Raw genomic sequence first — 15,994 nt, 5'->3', positions numbered from 1 at the left:
TGAGAGCTTGCAGTGTTCACTTGTTTGCATGACACTCGCTGAGTAGCCTAATTAATTATCTTCGGGCAGCAGATTCCATGCGGTCACGTTAATCGCTTAAGTGTGCATTGTCTGTATCAACATACACATATGATTTTTTGGAGGTGGTGGTTAAGGTTGTTATGTTGCTCTTTAATGTTTGAATATGTACTACTTATGTTTTATTTGACGGCTAAAATTTCAAAATTTCCATAAGCTAAAGTAAACATAAAATGTGGTACCTGAAGAACCATTTAAATCAAATCATGCCCTGATTACAACAAATTTCTGAAAGGCAAAAAGTATTTAGCTCAGAAGTTTTCAAAGGCGATATCAGGATCCATGTTCATCATTCAGACATCTGAAATCATTAGAGGTTCTTACATGGCCACCTGCCAAGGAATATTCTTTGTTCATTATGAATTCTTTAGACGAGATTTCCTAAGGGCCGCCTATGATCTGAGAATATTTGACATGGGGTTTCAGTTCAGGAAGTGTCAGTATAGTGTCCAGTTTGCTCTCTCTCTTACTACCTTGTATTTATTTCTGATTACACCTCCAAGTGTAACTGGTTAAATGTTTTTAAAGTCACCCCAAATAGATTCTTTAGCATTCGATTCCATACAAAGGGAACCCATTAAATCTTTTGGGTGCAAATGCACAAAGAAACAAGCAAAAGACCATCAACTGTCCTCCCACCCGCAGATCTCTGCTAATAATTTTATAATATGGGCATATGTGCTTCAGACAACAGGGGCCTTGAGGAAGAAAAGGCTTTGTAGGATGCACCCTTAGTCTGATAATTAGACAAAACAGAGACACCACAACAGCACTAGCATACATGACTCTGGTGAGAATTATGAAAACGCTTTTTTTTAAAAAAAAGTCTTCTTCCAATTGCACATGCATTTCTGACTTTTTAGAAAGGTTAGAGCTATACGAGATCTGGAATCAAAACCTGATGTGACCTACATAAAAGAAACGCTGATTCCCTAATTAAACCAAGCTGTGGCTGCAGGCTCTGTAAAGAGCTGCCAAAAAATCATCCAATCAATCTTTCCACTATCCTCCAGGAATGTGGCAAGGAGGGTGGAGAGGCAAAAGATGGCTGTGAGGATGCGGACGCCGAGGAATGTTCTCCTTCCTATACTCGCTCCACACTGAGGGTCCTGCATTTCCAGCACATAAGGAGGATGGAAAAGATCATGTAGAGGTGGGGGCTGGGAAGCAAGGGGACCAGCAGGGGTTGAGGAGAAAAACAGACTAAATGTTTTAACAGCTGAGCTTTTTTTTTTTTTCTTCACCTACTTTGCCCAAGGATCTGATTTCCTTCTGAAGGGGTGGGCTTTCTATGGGCCAAGGGCTCTGCTCAGCGGGGCCTGTTTACTCTGAGAAGCAGAATCTTGCTTTTGAGGAGAAGGAAGAGGTGGTGAGAAGAAAATGGAATCTTTTACAGAGTTCATATTAAAGCAAAACCAGTCAGAGAAAATGCAGTTCATCTGAATTTTAAGTAGAGACTGGCAACAAATGAAGAAAAAAAAACATCTCACATTCTTCGTCTTGAATTTTTGACAGGAAAATTGTTCTTCAGGAAAGATGGAATGTCATTCCCATGTAACTTCCTCTTTCACTGCTGTTCCTTGATGATGCAGAAGACATGTTAATTGAGAAGGATTAGAAAAATAATTCAGCTAAAATTGGAGACAAATAACTTGCAGAGAAGCAATAAAACAAATGGCAAGGGTGCCCCTGTGAGCCAAATGTTTGGGGCTGCCAATATCAGAGAAAGGGCAATTCTATGTGAAAAGAGCAGTTATTTATTTTCTTTGCTGAAACTTCCTTATTCCAGCATTTTGGTTTTGCTATAGAGTACTTCACCACACAAACACGGTAGATACTGGCTCTCTCTCTGACTTACTGCACAAACTATACCACGTAAGCAGCCACGAGCATTAGTAACACATCTGTTAGTTTATTCCATGAGACATATAAAATTCTCCTTTTCAGGAATTTGAGCAACCAAATGTAAGTCTTAATTGCAGCCAATTGTCCATTTCAAGCAAATTCTGGAAGGCCTGAGAAAAGTCACCCCAAACTGCAGATACCTCTCCAATTTTATTTCAATTTGTATTCCCAACATGCCTTTCTGGACCACCCCAGCTGATCCCCTCTGAGCCCGGGTCAGGCTGCTGCATTTCTCACTGCTTCACACTCATACCTTCTCTCTTCTCCATTTACCCCTCACCCCTCTCCTCTTGAGTTTCTAAGCTCCTAGCACGTCTAGCATTTCCACTCTCAGCTCACTTATGCAAAGAAAGTTTCCCTTCATCATCACCTTCCCACTATGGGTTCTGAAACACTGAATCCATTATATTCTGCACCACACACTTTTAGGCTTGATTTCTTTCTCTCTTGAATTGTCTATACTGGGTTTCCATGCATCCGATTTCCTCAACTACATTGCAAACACCTCGTGGAAAAGAATAATGCCTTGTATTTCTCTCTGAAAAGTTGAAAAGTCCTTTAGTGTAGTGCTAAATTTTCCAGTTTCCCGGAGACTGTCCCAATTTTAATCCAGAAATTCCCATGTCCCAGGAAATTCCCATATCCCAGTCCCTGGAAAACCAGGCTGGCTGATCACCCTATCTGCTAAGCGTAAATTAAAAATATGGAAAAATTTGTGATTAACTGTGGACACAGTGAAAAATTAAGTTTTCATTAAATGGAGAAACCAAAGGTGGTCATCAAATGAATTAAAATTTGGCAGAGAAATAGACAAATAGACTGTATACATTATTTGTATAAGTCTATTACACATGAAACATATAAACAAGAGGAAGAAAAAGTTATGATTAATACAAGCTATAAAGGTAGATGAAGTATTTGTTTCTGTTAAACTCACTATTCAGTTCTCTCCTCTATTCTATTTCTTTACTGGCCAATAGAATAAGTGAAAAAGAAGAGAATATTGTTCTAAAGGCTTCCATAGGTCACAATAAACATGACTGAAGTTTCTCCAATCACCTAAAATCATCAATCCTCTTGAGTCATGAGGGTTTTAGCCCACATCTCAATGCTTTGCCTTTTTTCTTTTCCTGCTTAATTGTAGTGTTTTTGAGTGTTGTGCTGCTGTGTGCTTACTGGCCATACTTTAGTCCCCAGGGCCTATTAAAGATTTGTATAACGGCCCCCAAGATATGAGAAATTTTATTAATCGTATTACTCCAGGAAGTTACTTAAGCTTGGCAGACTTGATGAATATTTCTAGTTATATATAATCAACGAGAATAGGATCACCATCTTAAATATGTCAATGTTTTATCATTTTAGCAATACAATGAAATTATTAAATAATTAATACAACTGTTAAACTTTTTAAGTGTTTATTTTTAACATTTATTTATTTTTGAGACAGAGAGAGACAGAGCATGAACAGGGGAGGGGCAGAGAGAGAGGGAGACACAGAATCGGAAACAGGCTCCAGGCTCTGAGCCATCAGCACAAAGCCCGATGTGGGGCTCGAACTCACGGACCGCGAGATCATGACCTAAGCCAAAGTCGGATGCCCAACCGACCGAGCCACCCAGGCGCCCCAAGTGTTTATTTTTAAAGAAATCATGCTAGGCCTTCACGGAACATGTGGTGGAGATGGGCAGGTGCAGACAAAGATAAGAAAGGCCCTGCCCCTGCCCTCAATGGGCTCATAATCAAATGGAGGAGGTAGGCGCCAACACTGACATGGAACAGAAGCCACAGCAGAAGGGAAAGAGCATTGCAAAGCTGTGACAAGGGTTATGAGTAGGAGGTTGGAGATTAATTTTGACTAGCAGTCTTGGGGGAAAGTAGCAGAAGAGCTGGTTAGACACTAAGAAAAAGCCATTTATATAGCAAAGAGAATCACAAGAACATACAGATGAATAAAGCCATAGGAGCAAGGGAAGAGAAGACATATGCATACAGCGATAGTAGACAAGGAAGGGAGCTGAGGTTATGCAAAAGACAGAGAGACAGTGCTGTGAGAGATGAAATTGGAAAGGTAGGTCAGACAGGTCTGGAATCAGGGTGTCAGATGAGGTGACAAATGTTAATTGAGCTTCCTCTGGGAACTGCACACCATACTAGGTAATGTGCAGAAGTTACTTCATTTAATGCTTATTAAACCCTACGGTAGTTATTTTTATCATCATTTAATAGATGATGAAACAGGCTTAGAGTAGAAAACTAATATACCTACATTCACACAACTAAAAGCCAAAACACCACAAAGCCAGTAACCAAAGCCAGAGCTGTGTGCTTCTAAATTCAAGTAAACTCACTTTCTCTACTCACCCCACATGATGTGGACTTTACTAGCAATGCGGGGAGTTTTTGAAGGTTTGTAAATAAGAGGCATGAAAGGATGAAGAGAGTGATTTGGATTCATTGCGTGGGAAGCATTGGCAGGTACAGAGTCTAAAGATAAAGGAGCAGAGGGTAATGAAGATTAGAAGCAAGCTAGTAACAAAAAAGCAAAACACCAAAGAGATATTTCAGAGGCGGACCCTACATAGTTAAGCTATTGGGCACGTTTACTGGGCACAAGTCATGAGTGATTCCAAAAAACAGGGCCTGTAAAAATGTTGGTGCCATCTGTTATAGTCAGTGTATCCGCTTTACCAGGATATGGAAAATGGGTGTTAACCTTTGTCCTTGACACATTTGTAGATGTTTTAAGTACACAAATCATTGTTAGGAAAATCATTGTATTTCTGTTAAACCAATGAGCACTGCCTTTCGATTTAACAGTCATATGAACCTTTATGTTGTGCAAGACTGTTCATAATCCAAGTGAGTCTCATCCACACTGACCAGTACTCTGCGTACTTTGTGTTCTTACCAGTTTTAAGGATGGGTGTAATCCAGTCTGCAAAGCTGTAGCTAATGAAATGCCCAGTTTACAGAAAGGAGGGTGGAATCTGTGGCCATGAATTGAAGGGCCAGTTGTTACTCAAAAAGCAAAAATGTTTTATGGTTTCTTATCTACTGCGAAGGGAAAACTGAGAAAAAATGGTGCTTGATCTTGCCTAAGGGAGATGAAGGGCAATCCACAACAGAATAATCTAAAGGCTTTAACATTTTCAGCGTATCAGAAGGACGTAACTAAAAGAACGGAACCAAAAAAAACAATAATAATAATAAATAAACTGAATATAAATGTTTGAAAAAGTATCTTAACTTCGAGAACTCTTTATCCTTTAAGTAGAAATCTGTCAGGAGAGTTGCCGCCATTGCTACACTAGGGTTCAAAATAGATTTGGATAAAGCAGTAGAAATAATCATAGTACAAAATTCCATCTGACAAAAAGCAGATGGCTAGAGTGGTCTCTGGTGGGTACCTGCTCTTCTCGATTACTGTGCAATGTTTACATATAGAAATAATGGTCTTTTCCAAGCCTAATAATGATGACGATCATGATAATAACCCTAATTTATTAAGCACCAATTATATGCTGGGCACTGTACGAGCTAGTTCGCATACATTTTTTTTTTTCATTTTATCATTAAAATGATTCTCTGATGAAGGCACACCATCTCCACTTTACAAGCTAAGAACATAAGCATAGGAAGCTGCAAAAACTCTCCCAATGTCACACGCACAAAAAGTGGCCTATCGGCTTGTCTGCAGTTCAAGCAAAGGCCTATCAGGCTCTGAAACCTGGAGTCATTCCTCTCCAGGGGTCTCAGACCTAGCTGCACATTGGAATCACCTGGAGAACTTTTGCAAAAAATTTCAATGCCCACACCTTTACTCCTAGGGATTCTGATTGAATTGGTTTGAGGTGGACCCAAAGATCGGATTTTTTAAAAGTTCCCCAGGGAATTATAATGGATGGCGGTACCAAATACTACCACCAAAAGTGATATGAATCTTTGAGAGTATAAGTTGAAGGGGGAAGAAAATAACCTTTCGTCCACTTCTTTCATTCTCTGCAACACCCAACACACACTTCATTTTCAGAACGCCACTCTCAACAAGAAAATTTTAACTATTCGGTGTAGATTGAATAGATAGACTGAAAGGTCACAGATAATATTCCATCTAAATGTTGGTCTCCAAAATGAGGATCAGGGCACTAGGTACCAGTTCTTCACTGGCAAAACTTCTTTGGTCTTTTCTGACACGGAATCCTAGGAAAATTTTCTTCTGAATAGGAAAAGCATGGCAGTTAGTGGCTACATATTTTTTTTAACTGACCCCAAAAGTATGTTTTAGATATGTCTGAATCGCCTCTCAGACTTATATGCAAAACAGTGAACAAAGGACTGATGGGGCAGAGGAGAATGACCAAGAGGTGGGTCAGAAGGACAGTGACAAGTTGCTGGGGACAGGCCAGGACCCAGGGATCTAGGAAGACTTGTCTCTGTATCTTCTGTGAAAAGTGAACTTGTTGCGGTGAGCACTGTTGGGGTGAACTTTTCTCCTGTTCTAGACAGGGAATAACTTCTATGGAGATGTCAGTTTTACTGTTTGTGTTTATAACTCTATTCTTCCCGAGTGTTGGAGACTTTGTCTACCTTCTTTTTTGCTTCAGTCATTTTCTCCTCTCTCGCTCTCCATTCAACCCAAACCACAAACACACCCTGTACAAATGTGCACGTTTTCTAGAATACAAGACACACCCAGGCAGATGGAGAAATGGAGAGACAAAGCTATGAATGATTTCTTAATGCTTCACAATGGCTTTGGTTCTGCTTTCTACATAGGCGGTTCACTGTCAGGTATGTGAGGGAGAAACTCCCAGACGGTGACCTCTCCCACAGACTTCTGATGGGCAGATAGGCGGAAAAAAGTGATGCGTCCCAGAAATGCCTCAAAGTATGACTTTGTCTAATGACAGACACAGCTGGGATTTCAGAGACTGTGTCAACCTTCCTCACCCCCCACCCATCTGCTGGGACTTTATCCAGAAGAAAGCCAAATCTTTTAGTCATGTGGCTCAGCCTTTATGTAGAATTGCTCAGGAGAAAAAGCACAAGCCAGAGATCAGGAATACAATGTTGGGAGACAGAGTCCTATCACTGAACCTGGGTTTTGTAATTTATCTGCTCTATAGCCCTGAGAAATTTATTCAAATTCTCAAAGCCTCATTTTCCTCATCAGTAAAATGGAAATGGAAACATAACATGTTTAATGGTTTAATGCTTTAACGGGTTAATAAGAAAATTCAAGAAGATATGCTTATAAAATCTTTAGCACAGTCCCCATTCATTTGTGCGAAACACATTTATTGAAAACCTAATGGAGCCACATATGATTGTAGGCGCTTAGGATTTAGCAGTGGATAAAACGGACCAAAAAATCCCTTCCTTTGGGGTGCTTACACTCTAGTAAAAGGAGACAGCAATAAACAAAGCAAAGAGATAAGATGTATAGAATGTTAGAGATTAAGATATATCCTATGTCTAATATGTAGGAAGCTTTCTGTAAATATCATTGATAAAAAAAATAGCATCTCAATATACCAACATACTTGTGAGGTAAAAATGTGCAGTATTTTTCACATAACCCCATTCATTATAGAAGTAATAAATACATTAGGCATAAAGGAGTATTGCATCTCTTGAACTTTTAAAGAAATGATTGAGCCAAAACCCCAAGGTTCAGTAATGTTGAATCAGCTCTTCAACTGACATCATAAAAAGGCACCACATGTGCAATCACACTAAAGCTGTTCCCCAAAGCTTGTATAACTCTTTGGAGCGAGGCCACGGGGAACCAATCCCTAGCTCTGAGAGACTCCACCACTATTTCTGCTTGAGCTACAGACAGATGGGAACAGCTAACACCGTGTGTGTTGGGTTAAATGGTGTTTCTTGCATCCTCTTATAAAGACCTCCCACATTCCCAAGGCTTTGAAAGCTTTATCTCATTAGTGAGCATTACCTTGTCTCCGTCACCTCAGTAAATGGATGAACATTGCACCAAACACTGCCCTAATCGTTTTCATGACTCTGAAAATTCTATTTTTGTAAGTTAAAAATAAACAATATATTTTCCACTTAAAAATCAAATGTCATTGTTTCCATAAGCACGACTGTGTGAATGCAGCTGATTCCCTATAGAGTCAGAATAATGTTTATGAAAAGAAATGACCCCTAAAAAGCCATGGTTCAAGGCATCATGGAAACACAAGCGAGTCCTATACAAGCAGGCTGGGAACTTTCCTTCTCAGAAAGCCTTTACAGGAAACACTAAATCTGCTGCTAAATTTCAGCAGCTACATCTGGCAGGCTGCAGCACGCACTGCCTTGCTGTGGCTGGCAGCATTGCTCACTTTCTGCCTGGCAGAGCCCTAAGGAGGATGCTAGCAGCCAAGCAGGTTTGAGCTATGAAACTATGAGTTCGTGTTGAACATAGAATTTACATGAAATGAACCGAGTCACAGCAAATGGAAAGGATTTATCACTTGGGAAGGGGCTGTGTGTCTTAGTCTTATTTTTGTCCAATATTAGCTCACAGAGTGTTTCTAACTTGCTTCTTTTCCCATGTACCATATACCTACTCCCTCTCCCTCATTCCCACAGTATTACACTATTTCAGCTCAACTATTTATTCCCTCTTTTTTGGGCTGGCCATATCTCTGTATTGTTTATCATTAAAACCAATTAAATCTGGGAGAGGTAACATAAGCATGATGATTAAAGGTGAGTATTTAAAGCCAGAAAGACTTGCACTGCTTACCAGGTGTGAGACTTGGGAAATTTATTTAAACTCTCCAAATCTCATCTATAAATCCTCATCTATATATCCTCATCTATAAAATGGGGCTGATGATATTATTTGTCTCATATCTCTGTTGAGAGGATTATGAGATAATGTACAAAGCATTAACATACTTCTTGGCACATGGGATGGATTTAAGAGAGTCTGCTCTGTTTTTGAAGGATTCAATTGTGGATGATTGTAGAGAGATCTTTCCATGTAGTTCTAAGTATATGAATACATTTGGACATTAGGAGCAGTATGTGTGTGTGTGTGTGTGTGTGTGTGTGTGTGTGTGTGTATACACACACATATATACACACAGACATATACACATATATATATATTTATATACACATGTATATATTTATATATATATACACATACACACACACATATATATATACATCTAACTGAAAGCAGTTTTTAATACTTTTATGTGTTGCTTACACATTACATCTCAATATCTCTTCATTTCTGTGAATATGAAATTGTATTGTATGTGTTGGTGTGCATATGAGTGAACATAAGTGGATCTAACATAGAATGGATGTGATCCCTAATGAGAGAGACATTTTGTTCTTTTCTTCCAAGAGTCTCTTTGAATTTTTTGACCCTATGTTATTATACAGAGATGATACTTGAAAATTCTCTTTACATCTTACTTATTCCTCAACAAGTCTGTCTTTTGTTTTGATTGTTAATTTCAGGAACAGATTCATCTTTGTGCCCAGCAAACCATTCTTTATTTGAATCTGTCCATTAGTTATAGCTGGTTTTCCATACAAGGTCCAGGATCAGTCAGCTGGTTCAGAAACAATCTTTAAGCCAATGGAAGACTGGCTTTAATTATTGTAGATCATTATCAAAGTAATCAATTGCCAGAAACCTCTAAAAGTCATTTGAAAAATATGCTCCTGGTCCCAGGCAAACCTATTTTTTTTCTTGGATTGTAGGTTGGGTAATTTATTTAAAAATATTTATTCCTTTGTTCAAAAAATATACTCCTTTAATACTGTGTTTATATAAAATTAATGGTTACGGGGCGCCTAGGTGGCTCAGTCGGTTAAGCGTCCGACTTCAGCCCAGGTCATGATCTCGCAGTTTGTGAGTTTGAGCCCCGTGTCGGGCTCTGTGCTAACAGCTCAGAGCCTAGAGCCTGCTTCAGATTCTGTGTCTCTGTCCCTCCCTGCCCCTCCCATGCTTATGCTCTGTCTCTATCTGTCTCTTAATAACAAAATAAAACATTAAAAAAATTGAAAAAAAATTTATGGTTAAAGATTGTTATGGTTAGTAGAGAGATCATCATTTTAAATCTGTGTGAATACAAACTATTTCTCTGGTAAGTGACAGCCAACTCAAACTAGTATTGGGGGGAAAAGTATTTTATTGAATAACAAAACTGAAAAGTATGGAGGCAGGCTGGCCAGATGTAGCTGAATTCAGGTACCAAAATAATTATGCCCATTCTTGTCATTTTTCTCTCATTCTCTCTCCAAACCACAATTTCACAGCTCTTCTTTCTTTGTGTTGGATTTAGTCTTAAGCAGATTCTCTCCACCTGGTGGGAGAAGTGGTCACTGGCAGCTTTATGCCTTCATGATTATTTCAGTTTATATATTTTGAAAATTTAAAAAGGCTCGCTTTCCCCTGGTTTCATACGGTTTACATATACACAGTGTTCTAATCTCGCTTAGTTTACACGTTCAATCAGGGACTCACCTTGCATGGGGATATGGAAAACTCTGCAGGCCCTGCAGTAGGGAAGCTGGTGGCCATGTGACTGACAGTGCCTCTGGGACAGTTAGGGGGAGGGGCAATTCTCCAAGTAAAAGCATCCTGGGAAGACAAAAAGAGGTTGTTGGTCTCACAAGTCTTTGGTTTTATGGATAAAGAATATTGAATTAAAGCCTACAGAGAATAAGTGACTTGCCCATAAGTAAAGAGCTGCTGATAATCTACAGGAAAATTTCAGGTTTCATGACTCTTCCCATTACACTATGCTCTTCCTAACAATAAGGAGAGAACAATACACAGATACTGAGAAGGGGCACAGCAAAGTGGTGAATGCAGAAGCCAGGCACCCTGGTGTCATCCCGATGCTTACCTCTTGCCAGCTCTGTGTCCTTGAAAAGATAATTAACCCTTCTGTGCCTTAGTGTCCTCATCTGCAAAATGGGGGAGAATGGTGCCTAGTTCATTGTGTTGTTTGAGGAACAAATGAGTTAATAAATGTAAAACATTTAAAACAATGCTTGGAACAGAAGTATTATACAAGGCTTAGTTCTTTTTATTATTAAACACTTAGCAAAAGCAAAATACTTTGCATACATATTATGACATGTGATCTTCACGCAAACTTAATAGGGTAGACATGATCATCCTCACTTGGTAGGAAAGAGTGAGTTCCCGAGAGATTAAGCACCTTGCTCAAGATTATATAGTTCAGTAAGAGCCAGAGTTTGAACTTCCATCTGTCTGACAACAAAGCCTATGTTTTTATATACTAAGTGATATACAAAATAGGTTCAGAGAAATTGCTAGGAGTCTAAGGGAGATGGCTCAGCTTCTGACAGACTGTATTTCAATAATGCACTTTAGCAAATATTTATTTGAGCACCTACCCTATCCAAATACAGCAGTAAACATAATTGATAGCAGCTTGTTAACTTCAAATGTGAAAAGGAGTAATTGACCAATTTGGACAAAAGGCTCTAGATGGGGAGATAAAAGCAAAGGAAAGGGATATGGTATAAGAGAAGTGATCTGGGATTGTGGTCTACTTTGAGTTACAGGACGCTATATGTAGGGCACTAGATTGAAAACTAGATACTACAATACTGTGGAGTTATCTGAGATGAGGTGCTAAAGAGAGGCTCCGATGCAATAAAACCAGAAGATGGTGACTGAGAAAAATGGAAGAAGGAGCACAATAATGGCAAAACGCACATACATGTGCGCATGCATACACACACACACAGACACACACACATACAAGAAAAATCTCCCTCTACCTTGCAAATTGCAATGATTAACCAGCTTATTGGTTGACTAAGCCAGTTAACCAGTTTATTGAATGATAAGCCTGTTTAATAAGAATGAGAACATTGACATATATTATTTTTTTGGTAACGTTGCAAGCTTTTCCCAAAGCAATTCACTTTTGATGCCATTTTCATTTCTAGAATCATACGTTTCTTGGGGCGCCTGGGCGGCTCAGTCGGTTAAGCGGCTGACTTCGGCTCAGGTCATGAACTCACGGTCAGTGAGTTCAAGCCCCGCGTCGGGCTCTGTGCTGACAGCTCAGAGCCTGGAGCCTGTTTCAGATTCTGTGTCTCTCTCTCTCTGACCCTCCCCCATTCATGCTCTGTCTCAAAAATAAATAAACGTTAACAAAAAATTTAAAAAAAAGAATCATACGTTTCTTTAATTTTTTCAAACATTTTATTTAGTTTTGCTTTTCTCATGGACAAGAGTTTGGACTATCCCTAAAGTATCTGCAATACCTATTTATAATGTTTTTGTCATAAATAAGAATGAGTAGGTTTTGCCATATGTAAAAGTGGGGCGCCAAGGTGGCTCAGCTGGTTGGGTGTCCAACTCTTGATTTCACCTCAGGTGATCTGATGGTTTGTGGGATCAAGCCCCCCATCGGGTGCTGTGTTAACAGTGCAGAGCCTGCTTGGGATTCTCTCTCTACCTCTAAATAAATAAATTAAACAAACAAACAAACAAATGAATAAATAATTTTTTTAAGTGCAGGAACAAGTTGACAACTTTAAATGTATTCTATTAATTAAAGGTTGCTAGGTCTTGTGACCGTACAAAAGAGAAAATGGATGTTGTTAACATGTTGAGCTCTTGTCCTCATTTATCAATAGTCAGTTTTCATATACTAACAATATAGGTCTAAATATGAGAATATCATGCACCAGTGCACTCAGGTTTTTTTTTCTTTCATTTGTGACATTTCATGAGAATATTTAATCTAGAACAATTCCAGGACATTTTGCAAATGAGAAAAACTGAAACTTAACAGAGACTAAATGACTCACTTCAGGTCACACAACTGGTAAGTGGCAGAGTCTGAACCAAGACCCAGTTTCTCTGACACCCTGGCCCCACCATGCAGCTGTCCAGTTTTATCAGCAAACACTCATTTTTCACATCAAGTACTTAAATGTTTTTACATATTTAACATTAACACGAAGTCCGACAGAAAGATCTACATAACTGCTACTCAGAGTAGTCTTTGAACTGTTTATTACCAGAGCTCCAGGGATAATCAAGAAAGTCTTGCCACATAAAAAACATCAGGTGAGCTAAACAGTGTACTTAGCAACTTGTTTAATTGACATTCTGGCTCCAACTCCTTATCTCATCCTGAATTACCAACAAACAGTCGTAGGACCCATATAGGTCCTTAAACTCCAGGTTGAGTGACACTGATGTAGTAAATTCTCGTGGAGTTAACCTGGAAATCTGGGTACACTAAAGCTTTTGCAATATGTGGACAAGGAGGAAAATGCCCAAATAACTAGTATAAATTGTGACGCCAAAAGTTTCAGTCGCAGGGACTGACACTCACCTAAACAATGAAGTGATTTTTCTCTTTGTGTTGAAGAAGCACGCATATTCTAGGAATGAGGTTAATTTTGTTTCTCATCTTCACCCAGAAAGCCTCCTTCCCTACCAGCTTCCTCTTCCCTCCTGCCACTGCTAGACACCTTTCATACAAGTGCACCAACAGCCAGGGGATCCAGAGAAAAAGGAAACAGTTTTGCCTCGGCAAGGTGTCACCTACAATTTTGAGGTTAGCTTCCAAGAGGATGTAGGAGAGAAGGTTTCAGGCCAAACAAAAAATCTGTTTGAGGATTTTATTCTCTTTCCTCTTATGAAAGTTCCTGTATAATAAACAGAGAAAGTACCAAGTTCACCCAGCCCTAATTACCATTGAGCGAAGATATATAAGATAAGGAATATTTAGAGCTGATTATAAGAATTTATCCTTTGTCTACCTGAATCCAGGACATTCTATCAATTCATTTAAAAAAACAAGAACAAAAACAAAAACACAAAACAAAACAAAACAAAACAAAAAAACAAATACAAGTTAAACACCTAGCTGAATTCTTCTTTGGAGGGGTCTATAAAAATCCCAAGTATATTCTTAAATTATATGTGCTTATGCTAAGAAACCTTTGAGGATTCTATAAGAACTTTGTTTTGATCCATTTAAAACATGGCATATCGTTTTAGGGAATGTTTTAGGAATTCCTAAAAAGTGCATTTTGATACAACATAAAATCAAATATGTCTTCCCCCAAATCTTATTCGACTATTGCCCAGTTGCCATTTTATACATTGCTAAGACAAATGCTCAAGGCTAAATTTTACCTCATTGAGAACATGTACTTTTACAAGATAATAAAAACAGCCACAAAATTGGGGGGCCCCAATCACAGAAGAAACAAGAGCTACACTTAAGGAAGGGATGGTGGTTAAGGCCTTCTCTGCTTGTGATAAATTAACATAGATGCTGAATCTAAATTACTATCAAACTGCTAATATATCACTGACCAAAAATTACTTGTAAGGGATGATCTCCTAATTTAATATTTGCTTTATATATCAATTTATTTAGAACTATTAATTATTAGATTGAAAATGAGTGGGACCCGTACAAAATCTTATCTTTGTTTTGATATTAGGATTAATTTTGAACAGGTCCATTTATAACTTCTTAATCAAGAATGAAGATTTGGTGGGATGCCTGGGTGGCTCAGTCAGTTATGGGTCTAACTTTGGTTCAGGTCATGATCTCGCAGTTTGTGAGTTCGAGCCCCACATAGGGCTCTGTGCTGACAGCTAGGAGCCTGGAGCCTGCTTGGGATTCTGTATCTCCTTCTCTCTCCGCCCCTCCCCAATTCATGCTGTCTCTCTCTTTCTTTCAACAATAAACACTTTTAAAAAATTTTAAAAAAGGAATGAAGATTTAGTAATAAAATGACATTATTTCTTTTGCCAACACTTCAGAGTTTAATACATATAAGTTCTGATATTTTTCACAATAGAAAAAGAAAAGTGGAGTATAGTTGAGTGAATTATGGTATAGACCCAATAGCATATTATACAGGTATAAGATTATACTCATGCTTAATAAGGAAGAATGTGAAAAAATCATGTTAATTAAAAAAGATACTAACTAGTATATCTACTACATTAAAACATCACGAATGCTAAATGTTTATTTAAGGTTGATGAGATTTGATTATTTTTGATTTTCCTTTTTGACATGTGCTTTGTAAATTGTAACAGGTAATGTAAATTGAAAGATAATATATATATTATCTTGGGGTGCCTGGGTGGCTCAGTTGGGTGACCAACTCGATTTCCACTGGAGTCGTGATCTCATGGTTCGTGAGATCAAGCCCCACATCAGGCTCTGTGCGGACCACATGAAGCCTGCTTGGGATTCTCTCTCTCTCTCTCTCTCTCTCTCTCTCTCTCTTTCTCAAAAGAAATAAACTTTAAAAAAGAGGGATAATATATATTATCTTAACAAATGGATTAACTAACAAAATTGACTTAAATATATTTTAGCCTAACGTTTTCTCAATAAAATGGAATAGCAATTTGAAAATAAATGTGTTTGGCTTAAGCACATTTTCTAATGAAGCTGTGATATATTTTAATTTAGTGGCCATGTTATGGTCAACACCAGCGTACAAAGTTTCTATGAATAAAAGAAAAGAGCACTTTTTAATAACAGTGGTGTTCCAGTTCTAGAATAATGTTTCAATTATTCCACCGAAAGTAGCATATTCTCTATTCAGCCTTCACTCTGCCCAAATAAACAGGCTGAATAATGAAAACCCCACCCAAACTACCCCATCGTTAATAGATACATTTTAAATATACCTATTGAGGACCACAAAAAATCATCAACTTTTACATCTCTCCTTGTAAGCCTAAATCTATTTTCCTAAGCATGCTTGTAAAAGAGCAAGCAGAGCTACCAAATATTCATTCCAGAAAACAAAGCCCATGAAGAGTGTAATTATTTTGTTCTTTCTTTAAAGCTCCTTGCCAAGAATCCAAACTGGATTAAGTATTCAACACCAAGAGATTAAAGATGTATATCCCTGTAGCTACCACTGCACACATCTCCACATAATCACTAGGATTAACTTTCCAAGGAAGTAGATCAAAGCTTTATTTCCTTGTGGGTAT

The 15,994-nt window shown here is 38.4% G+C and overlaps 1 long non-coding RNA gene across 1 annotated transcript; it reads right to left on the bottom strand.

Moving 5' to 3' along the window:
* Positions 1-10,004: 10,004 nt before the first annotated feature.
* LOC123591605 lies at positions 10,005-11,091 on the bottom strand. Its single transcript, XR_006709425.1, has 3 exons — positions 10,869-11,091; positions 10,484-10,600; positions 10,005-10,322 (listed from the first exon to the last, which is right to left on the bottom strand). It is a non-coding gene; the product is annotated as an uncharacterized LOC123591605 (long non-coding RNA).
* Positions 11,092-15,994: the final 4,903 nt, after the last annotated feature.

This window comes from Leopardus geoffroyi, chromosome B4 (assembly GCF_018350155.1).
Source record: "Leopardus geoffroyi isolate Oge1 chromosome B4, O.geoffroyi_Oge1_pat1.0, whole genome shotgun sequence".
NCBI classification, from domain to species: Eukaryota; Metazoa; Chordata; class Mammalia; order Carnivora; family Felidae; genus Leopardus; species Leopardus geoffroyi.
Note: the sequence above shows the minus strand (reverse complement) of the source record. Positions and strands in the feature narration are given on the sequence as shown.